Genomic DNA, 15,160 nt, shown 5'->3' on the forward strand with positions numbered 1-15,160 from the left:
AACATAACATCTCGAGGAGTGGGAGAGCAACAATATCAGGAGTAGGAGATTTCTAAGAGAGTGGAGAGTGTATGAGAGTTTACAGAGAGATTTGCTTTGTTTTGTATAATTTGTTTGAGTTTGAATAAACGGAGTCTTTATTCAATTGTATTCCTCTCTTTGTGAATCACCACAACTAAATTCCAGAGAAGAGAAAAAAAACTGTCAGAGCATTCAAAAGTGAAGAAAAGAAGTTCAAAATGAAGAAGAAAATGGAAGCAGTTGAAAGGAAGAGGAAGCTTCAATGAAGCTCCATTGATAAAGCTTAAGAGAGAAAGACACACTGTAGTGCACACACACACATTTGTGAAATCTATAAATAGATAGGTTGTGTGATTATTTTAGATAGAGTGGGAGAAGAAATGTAATCTCTAGGAAAAACATAACATCTCCAAGAGTGGGAGAACAACAACATCTCTAGGAGTGGGAGATTTCTAAAAAGGCAAAGAGTTTGAGAGTTAACAGATAATTTGCTTTGTTTTGTATAATTTGTTTAAGTTTGAATAAAATGAATGTTTTTTAACTAATTCCTCTCTTTGTATACCATCACAACTGGTATGCACCCCCCTCCCACTTTCAACATTCTTAACTCTCAATATTTGATTCCACTTCTTTAGAACATACATGAGGTATTTATAGACTAATAAACAAACTAAGAGACCAATACATCTTCTACATCCAGTGTGCCATACAAGAATCTTCCTAGATATATTCATTCTGGGAATACATGAACTTCAAAAATACATGAACAATACATAAATAGTTACTTCTAAAAATATGTAAATTAATTGAACTAAAATCATGTTTATTATTTCTAACACTCAAGAGTATAAACACCATATAGTTTAATGGAGGAGGAAGTGAAGCTTCACTTTAACAAGTTCTATGTTCTTGTAGTTGTAGAACCTTTCTTTCTTTTTTTTAATTTTTTTTTTATTTATTAAATAAATTACACTAACCTTCCTTGAGACTTGAAAAAATACAACCAACCCCATACTTTTAACATAATTTACACTAACTACTCTTTTATTGTGTCCTTTTTTATTTTTGTTTTTTATTTTGGAATATTTGTTTGTTACATATAGGGAGTTGTAGTAGTATGTAAAGAAGATAGACCATGGATGAAAAGACACTTAAAAGTATCTTATTTTTTTATCAACGAATCACTTGCTTAGAGCATCTCCAACGGTTCACCAAATGTTTCATCAAATCTGAGTAAAAATATAACCAATTCCTCTATTTGATATCAGACACTCCAACAGTAACTACTGTAGCTTTCATCAAACCATAGGACTTCTGGGGGGTCGACTGGCCAGTCGACCGGCAAGAGCAAAATTAAATTATTTTAAAAAAAAAAAAATTTTGCCTTCATTTCTGTCTCCTCAATTCAAACAAGAATTCTTTAGAATATCCACTATGAGAATTCTCACTGGGGACAGAGCATAAATACCTAACAGACAATTTATAATTTGTGCAAAAACAAATATGAATACAATTAAGCAAACATAAAAACAAATCAGAGTAACTGAGAACCAAAAACCAGAAAATGGACTCTTTTGAAAAAGATTGAATAACTGTTAATTAAGAATACGTGTATATACATATGCAGTTAACAAGAACAAAACATGGAAAGATTGAGGAATTGAAAACTAACCACCATGCAAAGAAACAGCATTTAGAGGATACCCATTTGAGGATTTGAGCTCAAAATTTGGAGGAATATGTTCTTCATGGGACAATGATGAATTTTGTGCAGAGATGTGTCTTATGATTGAATGAAGAGGTTGAGAAAGTAGATAAAGAAGAAGAACATGGACTGAATTGTGTAGCCATGAAATTGAGTGATGATCAGAGAGAGAGAGAAACAGAAACTTAATGGATCAAAAAGAAAGAGACTAAATGGTTAGTGTTTTGATAGAGTGATTGTAACAACCACCTCCTTAATTAAGTAAATTAATGAAGTAAATTATGTGATTAGTGTTGATTATTTGATTATGTGCTAATTGTGAATTACATGCCATGTGTTTTATGCATTGACTTGATTTGTGTTGTAATGTTACTGTAAACAGGTATCTGAGGAAATGAAATAAACCTGTCTGATTCGCTAATTTTAACAAGGTAGAATTAAATTTTAGGATAGGCAATTAGAGCCTAATTCACATTAGTAAAATTAAAATTAGTTTGATTTAAGTCATAAATGTTGGGGATTAATTTAATTTGAGTGAATTTGATTTTAATTAATTTATCAACCTAATTAATTTAGGTCTAATGTATGTATGAGAAAAGAGTTAGTGTACTACTACTCATCAATTGAATAGAGGCGGGAAGTGTAGTGGATTTTCTTGCACCTAGATAGACATACACGAAGAGAGAGAAGAGGGAGAGACTTTGAGAATTCAACAAAGAGAATGAAGAGAAGAAAAGAATAAGGGTGAGGAAGAACATTGAAGAAAAACAATTAACTTTTCACAATTCATCAATTTAAGGTGAGATTTTCATTCACATTTCTTGAAATTAAACTTCCCACACTCATCATCTTCTAAGACAAAGGGTCAATTAGGATGAATTCTTGGTTAATTGGGAACTTTAATGTTGGAATTGACAAAGTAGAACATGCAAGAAGTTAGGAAAGAATTGAAGGAAATTGGCCTTAAATTCAACATGCATGGCATGATTATATGATATTTTTGTTTACACATACATTTTCTTGCATGAACTTCATGAATTCTCTAAGTTTTAAAGAGCTTTCATGATGAAGTTTGGACTTGGAAGTTTGAAACACATGGTTCATTGTTTATAATAGTTTTGGAGTCTTTGATCAACTAATTGGAAGAATTAATTCTAGTTTTGGGCATGCATGATTTTATTGTGTTCATACTCATTACTTCTTGCATGGGTTTTCAATTTGCAAGGAAATTCCATGGGATGTGAAGTTTTAAAGTTCAAACATGTATATCTATGTCTATACATTTCATTTCAAAAAGTTTACTTGGTTTTCATGGGAAAAATTGAGTTGAATTAAAGTCAAGATTTATATTCGATGTTAGAATTTGTAAGTCCAGGTCATTCTCATGGATTTTGAGTTGAATTGTATGATAATAAAGTTGAAATTTGTGAAGAAATGCATTGCCATAACAGAGCAAATTTCGGACTGTTTTGGACCAGCACCGCAAGTGCGGCTTGGGGCCCTGAACATGCGGAAAACAAGGCAGATTTTAGAAGCATTCTGCTTAAATTGCAGGTGCAGGAGGCACGTACGGAGATGGTCCCGCACGTGCTGCAGCTAGGGTGGTCCCGATTTTGTTTTCGCTCCTCTTTTCTACCTTCCGAGCCTCCGTTTGCATGGTTTTAAAGTGCTTTCATGTGCATTTGCATCTCATGAACACAAATGAATGTAGAACGAAAGTTAGAACCGAATGATTGAACAACGAATAGAAATCGATCAAGTAAACAACGAACTAAATAGAAATAGAAATGATTGAATAACAGAATGGCATGATTATAATTGAGTTGTGCTTGAATTTGTTTTTTTAGATTAGACGCCGTAATTTTAGTGCATTTAAGCACGTATATCGAGGAGCCCACTATGAGTAACAATGCCGTAAAGCTATGTTCAATTATAGTTATTTTCTGATTGATTGACTGTACTACTTTCTGAAATGATATTGTTTACTGAATGAATGTTGTCCTACTTTTGTAAATTATACTCTTGGCATCCATAGTAACTAACTGTTACTGCTATTGCTATTGTTACTGTTACAGAGATCTCTGTCAGTTCCAATCTTTGGAACTACTGTTACTGTATTGATGGTCATCAACTGGTTATTCGGCCCTTAAGACCTACAGAACTATTCTACTATGAGATGTACCATGTATAACTGTAATGATTTCATATGACACTGAAATGTATGAATATTGCTTATTGAACTAATTTATTATTGAAATAGACTGTTTCAATTGTTATAAGGACAACATTCATAAACCCTTTACGTATTTGTTATTCATTGGATTTTAGCTCACAGTTTATTATATATAAAAAATCTACAATGATGATATATAAAAATAAAAATTATTAATATAAACATATGCACTTATAGTCCCATATAAAGTTGCGTGACCATATATATGAATAAAAGCATAACAGTCAAGAACTTTTACAAGTAAATTTTCCAAGGTAGGTACACATTTTATAGAAAAATAAAATAGGAAGATCCCTGATGCACAAATCTGTTTGCATATATGTGTGAACCACGGGGCAGCGCTAATTTCACTGTCACAGACGAAATCAACGATGGCGGCGATTGGCAACGTAGCGGCAGAGGCGAGGAGTAGCAAGAGGCAGACAGAGAGTTAAATGAGATGTCTTCGAGGTTGTGACTTAGGTTTAGTTGGGAATTGATTGTGTGTGTCATTACAAGAAAAATAGGCTATTACCACGTTTTTTTTTATGGCGTTTTTCAAAAACGTCGTGAAATTTTCCATGATATTTGACCATCTCAGCAAATTTAATTATTTTATCTCGTTTTTTACGCCGTTATTAGAAAACAATCAAATAACATTTATTTGCATTGAAGAAGCAGGACTTTTCTGATAAAAAAGAGAGAAGTGAGGTTAGAGAACAGAGGCATGACTTTTGAGAGAGAGAGAGAGAGGCAGAGGGAGAGATCAAGGCCTTGGATCTTCGATCTCCATCAACTCTTTGGTTGTATGATCTAAAAATTCTTGTTCTACACTTGATTTGAGCGTATGTCTGTAATATCGCTTGAATTCCTCTTATTTAAGTTGATCTAGGGCTCAATGTTAGAGTTTTCTGATATGGATTTGCTACATTCACACAAGATCTGTAAACTTTCATGGCTTAAACTAACGATTTATAGTGGATTTCTAGTTTCTTTTCTTCTGTTTTGTATTTTCTCTTTTCGAATCGATGTATCTAGGGTTTTGAGTGTCGTGTTAATGTCTCTGACCACGTACAGGATAAGCAAGTAGCGTTGGATCTAGATCGTTAGCAACCGTGAGTAGAAGCAAGCTCAACGATGTAGAGATGTAGATCTTATTCTCATATCTGTTCTCTATCCGATCAAATCTGCTCTCTCCTTCTCTCCAATCTGCTATTATGGTAATATCAAATCTGCTCTCTTAATCTCTCCGATCAAATTTTGCTAGTCGAAGCCGTGTTTTGTGTGATGGTACATCTTCCAGGTTGCCTATTTGCCATGTTGTGTGCAATCAAACTCCACCAATGGGAGACAAGCCAAGCCTTATGACCATTCGTGAGGTATATTTTAGCACTGGCCTCTTTCCCAATGGTTACTATTTATGATTTTGGGAAATGTTTTAAGTATTGGTTTTAATAACGGAGGCAAATATTATTATTATATTTTAATATCTATATGATTATATCTATTTATTTGATCACTGGAAGGTTTGCAATTTTCTGAGGAGTCATATAAGCTGCAACTGTTCTGCAGATTTTGCCATTTCGATTTTATGATCTTCACATTGATTGATTGCTATAATCAAGTTTTGTTTTCCAAAGGTTGTTGATTAGTTTTTCCCTTTTATTCTCCATCATATTTTCCATAAAGGTGACAACTTGAAACCATTCTGTTAGGAGGAAAGCAAATTTTTCAGGGGCATTTGCAGTTTTGCCTTTGAGTAATGGAACAACTTGCACAAGCCAATCTTTAAACACACACTTCAAAATAACAAACCTAGCCTAGTTACTCTTACAACCAAGCCCAAAACTCTACACATTGAGTCAACTCTGGTGAGTGTCCTTTGTTCGATTCTTCGCCATCTTCTTCTTCTTCTTCTTCTTCTTCTTCTTCTTCTTCGTTTATTCTTTAATTCTTCTCCTTGATTTTTTACATTTTTTTTGTCTTTTCTTTTCTGCAGTGCAGCAACAAGAGCCACTCGAAGTCGATTTCCTTCCTTTTTCAAAGTTGATTTCATCTGTTTTCGCAGCAACAAGAAGGTAACTTCAGCCCAGCCCCCTTTTTTTTTTGCACTTGTTTTTTTGCTCCTGTTTTTGCTACTGTTTTCCTCTTTTTCTTTTTTTGTTTTTTTTTTTGACTTGTCTTTTAGTTTTAATTTATAATGGTTATATTTATTGAATTAATGTTACTACGTTAGTGTTTGCTAATTTTGATTTAAGATGAATGTAATATGAGTCTACATAACACATAAAAATATATTTTTAAAAAAAATCGCCGTGTAGCTTGCTGTGTCCATGTCCATGTCCTCATTTTTTGAAAATTACCATGTCCCGTGTCCGTGTCCGTGTCTGTGTCTGTGTCTATGTCTGTGTCTATGCTTCATAGATTATATCATTATTAGCAATAAGCTTGGCAGCATGCTGAAATAAAACCCAAAATTTCATAAACACAGAATTTTCCCAACTTTTTATTTATTTATTTATTTATTTTCATTTTTCCCAATATTTAAAAAATGAAGAGGTTTTTTTTTTTTAGGGTAGTGACTTGTACTTGGTAACCCAGCATTGTTTGAGGCCTCTTTAATTCATTCAATAGTAAACAATAGCAAAGAGAGTCCTAGAATCCTAGGTCCCTATCATGCATTGATCCACCTAGTAATAGTCTAATAGAGAGCTTTCATTTGAATATATATTACTTAGTAGTTAGTTGTTGTCCCATTCTGAATCATAGAATCCAAAATTCTCACACAATGATTTCAGGACTCGAAGTTTTCCTTGGATTTGGTAATAGCAAATTGACTAATATATCTCGTTGTCTATATGCTTTGTTCTTTATGGCCCTACTCATTAATTTTTGTTTGGATCATCATAGTATGAACCAGTTGAAATCAATAATGAGGAACATGATGACAAACTGGAGGGTGCAACAGATTTCGGTAATAAATCAATATTTATTTTGCTAGTTGAAGAATTGATCTCTGATATATGCCCCATTTTGAAAGGGCAAAAATTAGATTGTATTGTTTTCTTGAATTGATATCTACTGAGGCATGTATGTTCTCTCCAGATGAAGAAATTTTAGTTGGAAGGCAACTTCCTCATGAATGCCACCTGAACTTCATACGAATTATGATGTCCTTCTCAGTTAGTATTGATCTTTTACCCTTTTCTTGTTCCAATCACCAAGTTCAAGTAGTTTGAGAAGACACGTTGCAATGTCATTGATTCAACACAATCTCCATGTTGAAAGAAATGGCCATGCACTACAACTCGTGTGGCCTACAAGTTAAATACATTATTAGGCTTTTCTAATTATATAGTTGCATTGTTAGTAAGAAGGCTGTAATTGATCTTCACAAGTAATAATGAATAGTTTGTCTGGTGGTGAAACAACTACTTCATTTTATTTATTTATTGTTTCTACATAATTAATGTGTTCTTGCATTAATAACATTTTTATTTTTTTACCTTTTAACAAGTTCAGGTGGTGCTCTCCATATTCGAAATGTTTGTAATCTCTCTTATGAGTATATGTTTACATGATGAACGTGAAGTTTGCTTTAAACATTAATCATGTCCAGGGGGTTATAATGGCTAGTAATAGTTCATGGGTAAGAATTTTTTGACTTAAACTATACAGGGTTCCTTTCTCAATGGGATTTTAGTGACACTGTATTTACTAATCTCTGCCCTTTTTTTTTTTTTATAATTAATATCTGCCTTCCTTTTGGGGAAAAATTCATATTTTACTCAAGCTTCATAAATATTACTTGAAGGAGGTCTCAAGGTTTCTCCGTCTGCTAATCCTTTTTGTGTCCTATTAGTTTGTATCTTCAACCTTTTTTCTATCCTAATGGCGTATGTATCCATTATAGAGGTTTATTAGTGTAGAATCTTTCTACACTCACCTGATTATAGCAATCAATCATATAGATATCATGGATGCTCTAGTTATGGAATTGTTCATGACCAAAAAAAAAAGTTTTCCCTAAAAACCTCTTTATTAATTTTTTTTTTTTTCCTGGTTGTTCTTTCAATTATCAAAGACATGTAGGAGCTCAAAGATTTTGCTAAAAGTCAAGGCGCTGTAGAATCTGAAGAATTGACCCACTGGGACATTAATTTCTGGAGTGAGAGACTTCGAGAGTCAAGTTATAACTTAAATGAGGTAGGCCCTCTCTCAATATGTCTTACAGTAGTAAAACGAATATCAAGTGAATTGCAAAAGGGGAATAAACTCCACAGGCCCTCTCTCAACACTTCCTTTATGTGCATTCGGATGTGCACATTTTAACTACCTATTATACCATACAATATATTGGATTTAAAAGAGTAACATGTTTCACTTTAGACTTGGAGATATAAGCATGTGGAACTTTTTAGTTGTTAAAGTCTTCTACTCGGGGGTATGATTTGAATTTTGATTCTGGTAATTTAAAACGATCAGCCGGGTGGATAACAGGCTTATTGATGGAGCAAGTAATGATGCTTAACTTGAATAAGTGTAAACCAAGCACTCTTGCAACAAACCTGGCCATTATCTAGGTGTGTTTTGTTTTAACAAGCCTTCACAGGCTTTGGAAAGCATATACAAATGTAGGTGAAACTCTTTTGGGAGGCAATAACAAATTTTGTTCATTTACATGGAAAAATGACCATGTTAATGTATCTGGCCTAACCATTTTGAAATTAAAATTTGATATTCAAGTGTGAGCCAATTGGCTGCATCTACAACAGCCTCCACACTCACATATATTCAGAGATTATTTTGGACTTACAAGTTTCAATTTTGAATATATGCCTAATTTTCTTGCTTGTCATGCCACTCTTTCAATGTTGGTTTTCTTAACTTTCTTTTTCTTTCCACAGACTTCTGCAGCTCACTGTTAGACCTGTATGGATCTGTATGTTTTTGCAACACCTTATAGGATTAACTGGGATTATTATTTCTCTGCCTGAGACCATACTTTGAAATTTGAATCTTAGGAGGAAGAAGCAGAGCTGGAATATGTATTATTGTGTTCATCCTTTTTCTTTTTATTCTTCTATAGAAATCTGTTATAAAAGGTTGGCTCAGAAGCCTTCTGGTTTGATTGGATTGGTGATATGGTTCTATTATGGTCATTGCTTTGGAATTATAATGGTTTCATTACATAGGTAACATGTGGATAGTGTGTTGAAAGTGCACATGCATAGTTTGCCAGAATAACAAATGGCAAATGGATGAGCAGCCTAGCATGACTTGTACTATGCATAGTTTGCCAGAATTATTAATTTTAGGAGTCACTTTTTTTGTTCTTGTTTTATTTTTTTGTGCTTTAACAGTCATCTTCACTGTTTCATTTTTGTCGGTGAAAAAATTCTATGTACTTGATACCATCATTCATTTGCATTACATGTGAATAAATGTGAGAATGTTGAGAACTTTGCTAAATTTCTAACTGGCAGACTCTGTTCACAGGTCATTTCTGTCATGTCTATATGGACTAGAGTGCAGCCAGCATATGCTGCAAATATGTGGAATGAAGCTCTAAATAAGTGGCTTGGAACTGAGGTACTTTTCCTACTCTTGAATGCAAAAAACTGTTGTGCAATGACAAAGTACCCTTTCATCTTTCCCAACACACCAACCCTTCATCACCCTGTAGCGTGATGTTGATGTGAATCTGTGTATTGTTGTATTGGTAAATTACTTCCATCTTTGTGGTAGGCAGTTTAAATTTCAATGGGTATTTATCATACAGATGGGACTTTTATCCTCTGAAGTGGGATAAAGTTGAAAAAATTGTGTTGTATTTAACTATGCATGTTGGCATTAGGAAGGAGGAAATGATTGAATAATACTTGATTTGAGACTGAGCACAATGTTGCACCTGGATTTTTATGTTCCTTGTAGAAGGAAGCAAGGGAAACACTCCCAGTTAGGTTTGATGCGAAGCTTGTGATGGGGAGAAATTGTGTTCACTTCAAATGATCTCAACCAAAGAAAAAAAGAGATTAAAATATAGTTATAACTCTAAAACCAACTTTGTTATGGTCAACATATATTCTGAACCACATGTTGTACAATTTAGTATGGAAAACTAAAGCATTAGTAGCTGTTTAAGTTGACTTAGGATCAACATTATGCCTTTTAATTTCTAATAGCAGTAATTATTTTTGTGAACCATTCCAGTTATTGTGATGGTTGTCACATTTGCATTTTGCACCTTATTTCTTATTATTTATTTTTGTTCTTTTACTTTCTCCTCTTAGGATTTGGACGTGTATGGAATTCTAGTTGAGACTGAAAGGCAAGGCATAACCTTTGATCAATTACTTACAATTCCGTAACAAGATGACTGGGTCTACAGTAATGGGAAATCAACAACATGCGTAGCCTTTATTTGGCAATGTATAAAGAGGCGGGAATCCTTGGTCCTTATGCCAACTCTATTGTTTGTCAAATGTAAAATTTTAGCAATCTGGAAGAGGATGGAAGAGGAATTAAACTTGTTTGGTTTATTTTTAGTTTATGTGTTCTGTATAGAATCCTTGATTTGTAGATTTGGCCTTATTTAGCTATAGTGCAATTTGACCACTAAATCCTTATTTTGCTGCTGATTTTTTTTTTTTTTTAGAAGCATTATTTTGCAGATTTAGTGAGTGCAAATGAAATTTATTTATATTTTTTCTTTCTACAAATAGCAGTGTTATTTTTTTATAAAAAATAAGGAGAAAAGATGGCGTTTTTGAAAAAATGTCACTAAATGTCGTCATATGATGTCAGTGGTAACTGTAATGGAAAACATGGCGTTTTTTAAAAACGTCACTAAATGACATCATGTGACGTCAGCATTTAACTGTGACGGTTTTACATAACGGATGTTTGAGAATTTGCGGCGTTTTAAAAAGCGTCGGCTAAAGTCATTAGTGACGTTTAATAAACGTCATAAACCTAAGACGCCGGCTGTATCCTCGACGCAAGTTATAAACGTCACTTTAGCCTTTAACGGCATTTTTAAGACCTATAGTGGCGTTTTTTAAATGTCATGAATGCCAAAAATTCCTGCAGTGTGTGTGAAAGTATTTACAATTGGTTTGGTGGCTTGCTAAAGTTGCTGGATTTCTGCATATAATGGCGGGTCGGATCGGTTAGGCAAGCGGGTTGGCTATTTGGAACGGCTGACCCGTCACAACCAAAGCCCCCACCTACCCAACCCGCCCCACCAGAACCAAAAAAAAGCACAGTTCGATTCGGTTCGGTGCAATTTTGATAATTTAGACGATTTCAACGATATTTTACACCGCCCTAACCACTGTTAACAATAAAGAAAATGAGAAGACTTTACTTTTTTGTTAGACTACTGTGAGACTCACTGTTAGTCTACCATGTGGGACTCACTGTTAGGGATAAAGAAAATGAGAAGACTTCACTTTTTGTTAGTCTACCGTGAAACTCACTGTTAGGCCTGGTTTGGGGTGTTCTAAAAAATTTAAAAAGTTAAGAAGTTACAAAAAAAAGTAAAAATTATCACTATTCACAAATTAAAAATAAAATATATATATATATATAATATTTTAATCAAACCAACTTTACACAGTTTTCGGGACTGACTTGACCCTTTTAGTACCGCGACATGGAAAAAAAAATTACATATATAAAATCACTAAGTTAGGCGGTAATGTTGGGTCCGTGGGGGCCACCACGGGCCGCGTTTTAATAATCCGAACCGTTCAATGTGTAGAACTCGTCCAGAACTATATGCATGTAAAAAATCAAGTTGATCGGATATCATTAACTACATGATCAAATCAGTTTTGTATAAAAAATGAATAGTATTATAGCTAATAGTTGACAAAAAAAACTAACACGATCAAATAGCTATCGATATCCAATCAACGTGATTTTTTACAAGCATATAGTACTCGACGAGTTCTACACATTGAACGGTTCCGATTAGCAAAGCGGGACCTGTGGTGTGCCCTCACGGGCCGAACAACACCGTCCAATTCAAGCCAAAAAATGAGGCAATCATTTCCCATCTCCTAACTAAAGGGTGTTTTGGAAAGTTAGTAAAAAGCTGACTTTTGGCTTTTTACCAAGCTTTTTGGCTTTTTTGGAAGTGATTTGAGAAGTTGGTAAAAAGCTGGCTTTTTTTATTTTTGGTTTAATATTTTTTAAAAGTGTCACATCACTGTAAGATGACCAAAATATCCTTGCTTTTTAATTAAATTTACAATTTATAATTAATTAATTATAATGTTCCAGAGGGTAGTTTGGTAAATGGCTGAGTTGCTTTTTTAGGTCTTTCCAAATGGGATCTCCAGCGTTTTAATTTGGTTTGGCGTTTTTGATGATTGGTAAAAACACAGCTTTTTGCTGTTGTTGCCAAAACGACACTAACCCACTACCCTGCCCAACCTGTACGCCTACTTCACGAACTTCTCCTATACACTTATTTATACAATTTTTTAATACACATTTTTTCGTAAAAAGTCAAAAAGTTAACCCAAATATCTATATTTTTTTTCCTCAATTTTTTAGTCTAAAAAGATAAAAAGTGCACTTATTTATAACACTCCAAACAACCCTTTAGTTTATCATGTGTGGGACTCACTGTTAATGGGAAACACAATTGCAAAAGACAAGCCGACGAATATTTAAATCAAGGTAGGATAGGCACTTACAACGTAAGTCCTGTTTGGTAAGTGATGATTTTAGTTAAAAAATCAAAAAATTAATAATTTATATTAAAAATTCAAAAAATCTTTCCGCTTTACTTTTCGCACATCTTTTCTTAAAAAATCAAAAATTCATCCTAAATATACTAGTTTTTTTACATCATATTTCAGTCAAAAAGTCAAAAAATTATTTAAAAAGTCTATTTCCAAACGAGACCTTACGACATCTTTTCATTTTTTTAATTTTATAAATATATTCTTTAAAATTTATTTAAAAAACGAAATATCTCCTATAATTTTGAAAATTACATTCAGTGTGTTTGGTTTCAGTTTTCTGAATTCAATTTTTTAAAAATTGAGTTTTTGATTTTTCGTGTTTTTTTTATTTTTAGTGAATATTTTTTAAATTTTAAGTAATTTTTTTACTTTTTTAGATGTGTTTTACTTAGATGTATCTAAATAGTAAAATATTTGTGAAAAAATATATTAAAAAATTAATAAATACACAAGAATATGAAAATTTACTAAATTTTTGAATTTTTTTTGTATTTTTTGGTATTTAGTGCATTTTTTAAAGATTTTTTTCACAAATATTATACTTTTAAGTGTATTTATGTTAGGTGTGTCTAAAAATTAAAACGGGACCTGTGGTGGGCCCCCACGGGCCGAACAACACCATCTAATTCAAGCCAAAAAATGAGGCAATCATTTCTCATCTCCTAACTAACCCACTACCCTGCCCAACCTGTACGCCTACTCCACAAACTTCTCCTATACACTTATTTATACAATTTTTTAATACACATTTTTTCGTAAAAAGTTAAAAAGTTAACCCAAACATTTATATTTTTTTCTTCAATTTTTTAGTCTAAAAAGATAAAAAGTTTACTTCTTTAGAACAGTCCAAACAACCCTTTAGTTTACCATGTGTGAGACTCACCGTTAATGGGAAACACAATTGCAAAAGACAAGCCGACGAATATTTAAGTCAAGGTAGGATAGGCACTTACAACTGAAGTCCTGTTTGGTAAGTGATGATTTTAGTTAAAAAGTTAAAAAAATTATTAAAAAATTAAAAAATTAATAATTTCTATTAAAAATTCAACAATTCTTTCCGCTTTACTTTTTGCACATCTTTTCTTAAAAAATCAAAAAATCATCCTAAATATACTAGTTTTTTTACATCATATTTTAGTCAAAAAGTCAAAAAATTATTAAAAAAGTCTATTTCCAAATGATGCCTTAAGACATCTTTTCATTTTTTTATTTTTATAAATATATTCTTTAAAATTTATTTAAAAAACAAAATATCTCCTATAATTTTGAAAATTATATTCAATGGGTTTGATTTCAGTTTTCTAAATTCAATTTTTTAAAAATTGAGTTTTTGGTTTTTCGTATTTTTTTATTTTTAGTGAATATTTTTTAAATTTTAAGTAATTTTTTTTACTTTTTTAGATGCGTTTTACTTAGATGTATCTAAATAGTAAAATATTTGTGAAAAAATATATTAAAAAATTAATAAATACACAAGAATATGAAAATTTACTAAATTTTTGAATTTTTTTTGTATTTTTTGGTATTTAGTGCATTTTTTAAAGATTTTTTTCGCAAATATTATACTTTTAAATATATTTATGTTAGGTGTGTCTAAAAATTTAAAAAAAAAATTGCTTAAAATATTAAAAAAATTCATTGAAAATATTAAAATACGAAAAATAAAAAAGTAGAATTTTCTGAATATGGTTTTTTGAAAACTAGAACAAAACTATTTTCTTTTAAATTTTTAATCATAATATATTTTAATTAACAATTCTAATAATTATATTGTTGAGTTGAAAATTTAAATTTTTTTTTCCTATTAATTCTATTAAGTAAAAAATTATGACAAAAATATTTTTAATTTTTAATTTTTAAAATTACATAAAATAATTCTTAAAATTTCAAAAATATATCCTTATAATTTAGCCTAAAATAAAAGTGTGTTTGAGTTCAGATTCGATGTCAGTTACTGTGAACGGGTCACCTTCAAAGAGTTCATTTGTTGGGAGACTTACTTTTATGGTCATCAAAGGTACGTGTGTTCCCATTACTTTTAGAACTCACTTTGCAATGTCATTGAAAAATTTAGAAATTCCCTACATGTTAATTTGTGATTATATATCAATTTTAAGTAGAATATAACAATCCCAATCAAACAATCAAGACAAAGAGACACAACGATTTTACGTGGAAAAAACCATAATTGGACACCTCCAACTGTGATCAAAAAACCACGGGCAACAGCCACAAGAACAATCCACTAAGAAGATTTAAAGGAATTACACAGGTATACTCTCAATTACCTAGCGAATCCACAACGCCTAATTGAACCAACCTCTATGTGCTTCTTCCAACCCCATCTTCACCACGGAATTGTCTTTCTGATGAGCCACTCTGGATTCCACCAAAGTTTCAGGCTCGAATTCTTCAGAATCCACAACTGAAGAACAACTCTCTCTTTTGTGTATAACAAACAAA

This window comes from Camellia sinensis, chromosome 6, assembly GCF_055761805.1.
Source record: "Camellia sinensis isolate YWXY chromosome 6, ASM5576180v1, whole genome shotgun sequence".
NCBI classification, from domain to species: domain Eukaryota; kingdom Viridiplantae; phylum Streptophyta; class Magnoliopsida; order Ericales; family Theaceae; genus Camellia; species Camellia sinensis.